The sequence below is a fragment of the Salvelinus fontinalis genome, chromosome 9, assembly GCF_029448725.1.
Source record: "Salvelinus fontinalis isolate EN_2023a chromosome 9, ASM2944872v1, whole genome shotgun sequence".
Taxonomy (NCBI): Eukaryota; Metazoa; Chordata; class Actinopteri; order Salmoniformes; family Salmonidae; genus Salvelinus; species Salvelinus fontinalis.
In genome coordinates, this window is record NC_074673.1 from 4,491,674 (window position 1) to 4,499,677 (window position 8,004).

Below are 8,004 nucleotides of genomic sequence, written 5' to 3' on the forward strand. Positions count from 1 at the left end.
TGACGACACCTGATTTGAGAAGGAAAAATGATTTGAGCATCATGATATTGTAGCGACCCGCACATACAGCTGTGTGTTATGTGTTAGGCTAGTAGGTGGTTGTGTGTACTGACAGTGTTCGCGGGGTCCGACATGTCAATCAACCTGCTATCTGCCAATCACGGGAATGCCTGGAATGTTCTGATGCCGGGCATCGTGGTGGTTGGCGGAGTGGCGTGGAGGGGGGTTGGGCAGGGGGGTGGAGCATCGGAAGTTAAGACCAGGTTCAGCCTTTGTTCTCCCTCTTACGTCTGGGTTTCACAAGAGAAGGTCACGGTTGGCTTGTGGGTTATCTTTCATTTATTTGGCGTGGGCTTCGGCCAAACAGTAGCCTGTGTAAAGTTAGGTTAATAAACCGTCAATTCGTAAACTCAAACCTCCGTCTGGACAATTGTTCCTTTAAGATCTAGTCAGGTCATTACATTGGTGTCAGAAGTAAAAACGTTGATAAAAGTTAGCCAGCTAGCTAGCTGACTTCTGTGGCTAGCTACCGTAGGTGAGAACGGGGTTGAAAATGCTTCGAGGGAATCCGAAAGTGAAGGTAAGTCGCTCTGGATAAGAGCGTCTGCTAAATGACTTAAATGTAAATGTAAGGTGGAGGTAGGGGACGATTATGGCCAAGGGGGGGGGTGAATGGACGTCGGAGGGTCTGGCTGAGGAGATCGCCAAGGAGTCGGAGCCCAGAGGCCGCTTGAGGGAGGACATTAGAGTGATGGCGGCTGAAGCGGGCACGAGCGCTTCGTCGACTGTGCTTCGCGCCGATTCTGGTGGGCGGACCGAAGGGGTGACGTCGACGCGGCGGGACTAGGAATCTGGGGCTCAGGATGTAAACAAACATGGCGGCGCCCAGTTCCCGGCTGCGTCCGTAGCTGTTAAGACCCCGAAGTATTCCGGTGAGGCGGATTGGGAAGCTTTTCATGCTCAGTTTGAACTGTTAACTCATTTTAGTGGCTACTGGCAGGTGCCCCTCTCCCCAGAGGCCAGAGACAAAACTGTTCTCCACTAACAGAGGACACTGGCAGTTCAAGGTCCTGTGTTTTGGCCTGTGCAACGCTCCAGCTACTTTTGAGCGTTTGATGGACAGGGTGCTGGATGGCATCCCCGACAGCAGTGTCTGGTATACGGTATGAGTAATTTAGGAGGGCAACTTTATAAAGGCCTCCTCACAATGGCCTTATCATACAAGGCTCTATAGACAGATTTAAAAATACATAGGCTATTTTTGCGTTGATGATGTCTGTATTGAAGTCAAGTGGTTCAACATTCAAGTGTATTTTATTGACAACATAGAACTGCTTGTACAAGGCGACGGTCGGTGGAAGTCTGGCGCCACCAAGTGGACAATTTGTTTTGTTCCCTTGTGGCATCAACGCTTCCTGAGATATTTTATAAAAGATAAAATGTTATGTCAATATTATTATCTGCAAATTGTTTCTCCCACCCGTATTTGATAGATTATTATTCCAATTTAGCTGTAAATCTGGTTTTAACTCAATAAGGATCTGTCTAGTTTCCGATTGGAGGGCGGATGACCGCGTGACTTTGTATCCTACCAATGTGTTACATTGTATCAGTGAAAAGTGTCTTTTCCCGACGTTGATCAAATCCCGATCTATGCCACCATTTTTTAACAGCATCATAATCTTTGATATTTGATGTAAAGTTTACAGAGCTCATTTTGCTGTAAGCGTTTCCGGATTTGACGTGTCTGAGAACGGCACCTTCCTCCCGAAAGCATTGCGGTATCGCTTCTCGGCCTTTTGGCTAAGATCAAGTGTAGTATCTGTTCTTATCAGTTTAATATCTGATACGTCCCCTATCTGGGGACCATATATTAAATTGATTTTTGGAATAGGGAGATGGAATAGGGGCTTGCTCCGTCCACTCCACGCATCGACCTGGTATTGCAGTACCTCCAGGAACGGTGCACCCCCTGCCGTTGTAAAGAAAAAGCAGACGAAGCCAACCGGATGGTTATTTTATTATAGTCATGATGGATATTGGGTTTAATTAAGAAAGTCTATGTCACTAGATAGTGATCAAAGCAATTCAAATAGTTTTTGATGCTTTAATGCCGTTTTTATGTGTATAAAATGATGTTCAAAAATATGTGTGAGCTGTTTTCAAAGGAAATGCAACAATACAACTTTTCCAAAATAAAATATATGTTCTCTGGGAGACGGATGCCCTGGGGTGATACAGAAGAAATGGAGCCTCGACCCCAGGCGAAGGGTCCCCCACAACACCCAAGGTCCCGGCGGGCCATATTTATAAACTATCTCTGGAAGCACTGCTGCCACAAGGGAACTAAAATAATTGTCCACTTGGTGGCGCCAGACTTCCACCGACCGTCGCCTTGTCCAAGCTGTTCTATGTGGTCAATCAAAACGCATTTGAACGTTAAACCACTTTTTAAAATGTTATTTAACTAGGCAAGTCAGTTAAGAACAAATTCTTATTTACAATGACCCACCCACCTAGGAACAGTGGGTTCAGGGGCAGAACGACAGATGTTTTACCTTGTCAGCTTGAGGATTCGATCTTGCAACCTTTACAGTTACTAGTCCAAAGCTCTAACCACTAGGTTACACCTGGCTTCAATACATACACCATCAACGCAAAAATAGCCCATGTATTTTTAAATCTGTCTGTAGAGCCTTGTATGATAAGGCCACTGGGAGGAAAAATTCCCTATGAGAGAAATGAATGGTGGAAAAACAATTGGAAACATTTCCTTGTTTCTGGGTATTATGACTCCAGTGTGTGTTCGCTGCATGGACAGTGCCATTGAGGACTTAAGGCATTTTTAAAACATTTGTCAACTGGGTGCAAGGATGGGCAAGAATGACAAAATACCATAAACATCAATGTATCAAAATAAACAGTTTTTATTAAAATACAGAAATATATGTGCAAGTAGCTTGAACAGCAACAACATTCTCAGTTACAGAAACCTTTAACTTGCTATGACAGTGATACACTACATGACCAAAAGTATATGGACACCTGCTTGTTAAACATCTCAATCCAAAATCATGGGCATTAATGTGGAACTGGTCCCCCCTTTGCTGCTATAACAGCCTCCACTCTTCTGGGAAGGCTTTCCACTCGATGGTGGAACTTTGCTGTGGGGGACTTGCTTCCATTCAGCCACAAGAGCATTAGTGAGGTCGGGCACCGATGTTGTGCGATTAGGCCTGGCTCGCAGTCGGCGTTTCAATTCATCTCAAAGGTGTTTGATGGGGTTGAGGTCAGGGCTCTGTGCAGGCCAGTCAAGTTATTCCACACTAATCTCGACAAACCATTTCTGTATGGACCTTGCTTAGTGCACGGGGGCCTTGTCATGCTGAAACAGGAAAGGGCCTTCCCCAAAGTTGCCACAAAGTTAGTAGCACAGAATCATCTAGAATGTCATTGTCTGCTGTAGCAGTAAGATTTCCCTTCACTCGAGGGGCCCGAACCACGAAAAACAGCCCCAGACCATTATTGCTGCTTCACCAACCTTTACAGTTGGCACTATGCATTGGGGCAGGTCGTGTTTTCTCCTGGCATCCGCCAAACCCAGATTTATCCTTCAGACTGTCAGATGGTGAAGAGCGATTCATCACTCCTGAGAACATATTTCCACTGCTCCAGAGTCCAATGGCGGCGAGCTTTACACCACTACAGTCCGACAAACAGCTCTTGTACTGACGTTGCTTCCAGATGCAGTTTGGAACTCGGTAGTGAGTGTTGCAACCAAGGACAGACGATTTTTCCGCATTACGTGCTTCAGCACTCGGCAGTCCTGTTCTCTGAGATTGTGTGGCCTACCACTTCACGGCTGAGCCGTTGTTGCTCCTAGATGTTTACAGTTAACTGAGGCAGCTCTAGCAGGGATAGTGATGAACTGACTCTCTCTACCCTATCACACAGGATCTCTACTCCCTGTGTCTACAGTATCACACAGGGTCTCTACTCCCTGTCTCTACTCTATCACACAGGATCTCTACTCCCTGTGTCTACAGTATCACACAGGATCTCTACTCTATCACACAGGGTCTCTACTCCCTGTCTCTACCCTATCACACAGGGTCTCTACTCCCTGTCTCTACTCTATCACACAGGATCTCTACTCCCTGTGTCTACAGTATCACACAGGATCTCTACTCCCTGTCTCTACAGTATCACACAGGATCTCTACTCTATCACACAGGGTCTCTACTCCCTGTCTCTACCCTATCACACAGGGTCTCTACTCCCTGTCTCTACCCTATCACACAGGGTCTCTACTCCCTGTCTCTACCCTATCACACAGGATCTCTACTCCCTGTCTCTACCCTATCACACAGGATCTCTACTCCCTGTCTCTACTCTATCACACAGGGTCTCTATTCCATCACACAGGGTCTCTACTCCCTGTCTCTACTCTATCACACAGGGTCTCTATTCCATCACACAGGGTCTCTACTCCGTGTCTCTACTCTATCACACAGGGTCTCTACTCCATGTCTCTACCCTATCACAATGTTCGTATATACGGGTTCGCTGTATCACCTTGCAGGGTAAAACAGGGAACTGGCAGCTGTTCTTATACCGTGATGACGTAGTTCCAACGCGTCTGTTGGCCTATCACAGTAGAGGCTGAGCGCGGTTTAGACTTTGCCCAGCCTATGCTGGCACCCGAACTTGTCCAAGTCCCTTAGTGCTCTCCTCTGTCCACATCTGGTTGTTGGGTAGATTAGATCCGTCTTGTGTCTTCCCCGATGCTACACTCAAACAGTTCCTAATATGGTATTGTCCAGTGCCCTACCCTCCCTGGTTGGCTTAGAGAGATGCACCCCTCCCCTCTCCAGATTGACCACAGCTTTTATGGCCTGTCACTCAATGTTGGTCAGTCTTTACACACCTACACACACACACATCTGTATTGTTTGTGTGTGTGTGTAACAAAACAATATTCATCTTCATACAATATGGTAGGAGGCTATAGTGCATAAACATAAATCCTAACAGGATAAAATACGTCTCTCTTTGTCGCTAAGTTATACAGTGTTTAACATCATCCCTGGATAAAATACGTCTCTCTTTGTCGCTAAGTTATACAGTATTTAACGTCATCCCTGGATAAAATACGTCTCTCTTTGTCGCTAAGTTATACAGTATTTAACATCCAAACAAAGAATAAGTTGAAAGATTAGCGGTGAAATGGTCCTTTAACTAACTTCATCCCAGTAGTCGGATGGTAACAACATAGCACTTCTTCTGCTTCACTCCAAAGCATCTTGTAGTTCTAGTTTCTCTCCCTCCTCTCTGATTTGGGTCAGATGTCCCTAGTCCTGACTGTAGAAGAGGAGAGGTGGCAGGAGGAGAGGCCTAGGAGTTCAGGAGAAGTCCAGAGGGTTGAGGAGATACAGCGCTGCAGGCAGCTGGAGGAGGAGGAGGATCTGTAGACAGAGGTGGGGTGGGTGGCACAGCCAGGTGGCACATCTGCAGAGCCAGGTGGCACATCTGCAGAGCCAGGTGGCACATCTGCAGAGCCAGGTGGCACATCTGCAGAGCCAGGTGGCACATCTGCAGAGCCAGGTGGCACATCTGCAGAGCCAGCTAGACCGTGAGAGGGAGAAAAAGGCTGCCCTACTGAAAGCAGAGATGGCTGCAGCCAGAGCCTCCTGGAGCAGAGATAAACAGCAGGAGATCTTCTCACTGCAGGCCTTCCAGGAGGAGCAGCTGAAACAGGCCCGGGATGAGGCGCAGGGGGAGGTGGAGCTCCTCCTTCAGAAGGAGGCTGAGCTGCAGCAGGCTCTGAGGGACCAAGAGGAGGACTGGAGGAGACAGGAGGAGAGCAGAGGCCAGGAGCATAGGCAGGCCAGAGAGGAGGTGCTCCAGGAGCTTCAGGCTGAGCTGAAGGAGGTGCAGACTATGCTCCTCGGAGGAAGAGCCTACAAAGAGAAGGAGAATGGAGGAGAGGTGGAAGGGAGATGGAGGACCAGTAGAAGCATTAAAGAACTCCTCATGTCTCAGTGTAAATACCTAATCTCTAAAGCTGTAGCCCAGGCACAGAACGAGTGGGAAAAGGTGGGTGTCTCTCTCGCTCTCGCTCTCGCTCTCGCTCGCTCTCTCTCTAGCTCTCTCTCTAGCTCTCTCTCTCGCTCTCTCACGCTCTCTCTCTCTCCGCTCTCACGTGTAAATACCTTATCTCTAAAGCTGTAGCCCAGGCCAAGAACGAGTGGGAAAAGGTGGGTGTCTCTCTGTCTGTCTGTCTGTCTCTCTGTCTGTCTCTCTGTCTGTCTGTCTGTCTGTCTTTCTGTCTGTCTCTCTCTGTCTCTCTGTCTGTCTGTCTCTCTCTCTCTCTGTCTGTCTGTCTCTCTCTGTCTGTCTGTCTCTCTCTTTCTCTGTCTGTCTGTCTCTCTCTTTCTCTGTCTGTCTGTCTCTCTCTTTGTCTCTCTCTGTCTTTCTCTCTGTCTTTCTCTCTGTCTCTCTCTCTCACTAGATGTGGTAAAGAGGTCAATGGAATGCAGACCGTGGGGGATAGAAGGACAGACAGACTGGAACACAACATTAAACAAATCTGATCTAACTAAGTGGATATTCATCATCCGTCATGATAGAATACATCAAATCAGGCCCACAATATGTTTACTAAAGTCTGATTGGTAAATATTTGACTGATCTCGCTGCGTAACATTTAGAAGTAGCCACCGTTTCACGTTTAGATGAAGTCACTGCTAAATGCTAACTGCCGTTGTATAATTACTAGCATAGAGAAATCGGGGAGGGGGTCAGTCGTTTCTTACTCTACTAATGCAGTTGATTGGTGACATGAACATGTATTGGGGTTTATTATGGATCCCCATTAGTTCCTGCCAAAGCAGCAGCTACTCTTCCTAGGGTTTATTATGGATCCCCATTAGTTCCTGCCAAGACAGCAGCTACTCTTCCTGGGGTTTATTATGGATCCCCATTAGTTCCTGCCAAGGCAGCAGCTACTCTTCCTGGGGTTTATTATGGATCCCCATTAGTTCCTACCAAGGCAGCAGCTACTCTTCCTGGGGTTTATTATGGATCCCAATTAGTTCCTGCCATTGCAGCAGCTACTCTTCCTGGTGTTTATTATGGATCCCCATTAGTTCCTGCCAAGGCAGCAGCTACTCTTCCTGGGGTCCAGCAAAATTAAGGCAGTTTATACTATTTAAAACACATTCACACACTGTAGGGTTGACATCTATGCAAGCAATTATACTCTTGTGAAATGTAAGCTAGTTTTGCTGGGGGGAATGAGGAGAGTAGGCATCTTTCCTCCATGCGTTTACATGGCATTTCCAGAGACCTCTTTACTGCATGTATTGTTACCGTGCCAAGGCATGGTAGCAGGCGTACCACTGTTGTGTAAAACAATTGTAGTTATATCTTGAAGGCTGTGTTGACCTGACTAACAGTGTATTATGAAGGCTGTGTTGACCTGACTAACAGTGTATTTTATGGCCGTGTTGTTCTCCCTCTCCAGATCAGTGAGGAGGAGTTCGGCCGGGTGCTGAAGGAACATCAGGAGCACCATGAGAAAGAACTCAACCAGTTTCATAGTGGTTGGGTCGTGTTTCGGAGGACTCACGGCTCTCGACCTTCCTCTCTCCGAGTCCGTACGGAAGTTGCAGCGACTAGACAAGACTAACTTCCAATTTGAAACCACGAAATTGGGGAGAAAAAAGGGTAAAGAAATAAATAAAATGCCAGGCGTGAGAGCAAACCCTAAGTATGATTTAAATATGTTCTTCTATCGATTCAGGCTCCACTGATCACAAGAGAGAAGAGGGTGGTTGTGGGAAGCAGTGTGCTGAGACCGTGTCTGTGTTGCAGAAGAAGAGTCAGGACCTCCGGAAGCATCTAGAGAATGCCTGCAGACAGCTACAGGCCACAGTCAAGGAGAACAAGGCCTCCATGCAGCACCTCAAAGGTAACAAAACTCCCTGTTGAATCCCAAATCAA

The 8,004-nt window shown here is 47.1% G+C and overlaps 1 long non-coding RNA gene and 1 other non-coding gene across 2 annotated transcripts; both read left to right on the forward strand.

Moving 5' to 3' along the window:
• The first annotated feature begins 244 nt into the window (after window positions 1–244).
• On the forward strand, window positions 245–1,970 carry LOC129861922 (uncharacterized). Its single transcript, XR_008760686.1, has 2 exons — window positions 245–580; window positions 634–1,970. It is a non-coding gene; the product is annotated as an uncharacterized LOC129861922 (long non-coding RNA).
• LOC129862974 (U2 spliceosomal RNA) lies at window positions 1,784–1,974 on the forward strand. The gene has a single exon (XR_008760854.1). It is a non-coding gene; the product is annotated as a U2 spliceosomal RNA (small nuclear RNA).
• Window positions 1,975–8,004: the final 6,030 nt, after the last annotated feature.